This window comes from Malurus melanocephalus, unplaced genomic scaffold, assembly GCF_030028575.1.
Source record: "Malurus melanocephalus ecotype Western Australia unplaced genomic scaffold, MMel_1.1 scaffold_1098, whole genome shotgun sequence".
Lineage (NCBI taxonomy): Eukaryota > Metazoa > Chordata > Aves > Passeriformes > Maluridae > Malurus > Malurus melanocephalus.
In genome coordinates, this window is record NW_026624330.1 from 44939 (window position 1) to 47647 (window position 2709).

Here is a 2709-nt window from a genome sequence, read left to right on the forward strand (position 1 = left end):
CGCGGGGCGGCAGCAGCGGCGCCAGCAGGCTGACGGGCTTCCCCGCCGGCCAATCGGGCCGCGCCGCCAGCCGCGCGCTCTTCGGCGATTGGTCCGCGCCCGAGCCCACCGGCCGCACGGCGTCGCCCGGCGTCAGCTGCATGAGGGGCGGCGGCTTGGGCAGCGAGAACGGCAGCGGCTGCGGGGAGGCGGCGGCGGCCGCGGCAGTGGAGTCCCCGCCGGACATGGCGGGGAGAGCGGGGAGAGCCCCCGCCGCGCGGGGATCGCTCGGGCGGCTCCCGGGAGCGCGGGGCGCGGAGCGAAGCGGCGGCTGCGGCGGCCGAGCGCGGGGCACGCCGGGAAACCGCTCACGTGGGGCCGGGGGCGGTGCGTGATGGGCAGGGCGGTACCAACGGCGCCGGAAGGAGGGGGGGTTCCGCGCTCCGCTTGTGTCAGCTCGGCGTTTGAGTGGACCGGGAGGTGGCGGTAGATCGCCCCTCGGCCGTGCTGCGGGTGGTACGCGCCGAGCTCATGCGCCCCCCCCGTGGCGGTGCGGGGTGGTACGGACCGAGCGCGGCCGGGGAGGCGCCTGTCCCCCCCCGCCCCGGGTGCGATGGTTGGTGCTGCTGAGGGGAGCGGGCGCCATGGCGGGAGGAACCGGGGAGCCGTGTGGGGAACGGGGGGAGAGCGATAGAAACGGGAATATCCCGATAGGAACGGGGGAGCCGTGTGGGGAACGGGGGAGAGAGCGAGGGGAGCGAGAATATCCCGATAGGAACGGGGGAGCCGTGTGGGGAACGGGGAGAGAGCGAGGGGAGCGAGAATATCCCGATAGGAACGGGGGAGCCGTGTGGGGAACGGGGAGAGAGCGATGGGAGCGAGAATATCCCGATAGGAACGGGGAGAGACCGATAGGAACGGGGGGAATCCGTGTGGGGACGGGGAGAGAGCGAGGGGAGCGAGAATATCCCGATAGGAACGGGAATATCCCGATAGGAACGGGGGAGAGGCCGATAGGAGCGGGAATATCCTGATAGCAGCGAGGAATATCCCCATAGGATCGGGGAATATCCTGATAGGAACGGGAATATCCCGATGGGAGCAGGGAATATCCCGATAGGAACGGGAATATCCCGATGGGAGTGGGAATATCCCGATAGGATCGGGGAATATCCCGATGGGAATGGGGAATATCCCGATAGGAACGGGAATATCCCAATAGGAGCGGGGAATATCCCGATGGGAACGGGAATATCCCGATAGGAACGGGGAATATCCCGATAGGAACGGGGAATATCCCGATAGGAACGGGAATATCCCGATGGGAATGGGGAATATCCTGATAGGAACGGGAATATCCCCATAGGGACGGGGAGAGACCGATAGGAACGGGAATATCCCCATATTAACAGGGAATATCCCGATTGGAGCAGGGAATATTCCAATAGGAACGGGGAATATCCCGATAGGAACGGGAATATCCCGATAGGAACGGGGAATATCCCGATAGGAACGGGAATATCCCGATGGGAACGGGAATATCCCGATGGGAACGGGAATATCCCGATGGGAACGGGAATATCCCGATGGGAATGGGGAATATCCCGATAGGAACGGGAATATCCCGATGGGAATGGGGAATATCCCGATAGGAACGGGAATATCCCGATGGGAGTGGGAATATCCCGATAGGAACGGGAATATCCCCATAGGAACGGGAATATCCCGATGGGAACGGAGAATATCCCTATGGGAATGGGGAATATCCCGATGGGAGCGGGGAATATCCCGATAGGAACGGGCAATATCCCCATAGGAACGGGGAATATCCCGATAGCGGGGCATATCCTCGCAAAAAAAGCCTGAAAATGAAAAAACAAAACACAAAAACAATGTTAAAGCTCAGTGTAACCTCAGCTGGAATTGTCTAAAATGTAACTGGGTTTTTAAGTAAAAGTTCAAATTTTCGTGTTTTCCTGGCWCAAATCCCTCCTGCCAAGGTTTGGGTGTGGAGGAAGGAGTTAATTTATTGTATCAAAATAAAATTATGTATGATTTAAAATCACTGCCTGTTAATTGAGTCAYTGGGAGAGACKGATWTGATATATTTGATAATCCTKGTTTAATATCAAAAATCCAATATCRAGAAATCAAGATCCACCAGAATAAAGTGGGAGAAGGGCTGGGAAAGGTGGAAAAATTCCCGATAATTTATAATCTTGTTTTTTACCACTTCACACCAAATTTAACCGGGGTGGGGTCGATCCCACACAGCAGAGTGAGAGAGGGTGGAGAATTTTGTGGGATAAATGGAATTTAATGGGAATTTAATTTAATTTAAATTAAATTAATGGAATTTAATTTAATTTAAAATCCAAAAGGGAATGACTTGGGAGTGACCTCTGCTCCCTTGGTGTGGTTATTTATGTCGAGTTTTAATTCCTGTCCCTGGAATTGCACAACCTGGAATATTTTTCCATTCCCAGCATTGCATCTCCCMTATCTCATCATCCTTTTAGGAAAGGGGATGTTCAGGGATGAAAATYTTATTTTTCCCGAATATTTTTGGATTTCCACCCACTCCTATTGMTATCAAACATGATTAATTTTGCACTTTGAGGGTGCAGATATTGAAATCCTTTCACTGCAGGGAGGCAGGAGCTGGTTTGGCTCRAATCAGGGAAATATGGAATGGTTTGGGGTAAAAATGACATAAAATTCCTGCAATCA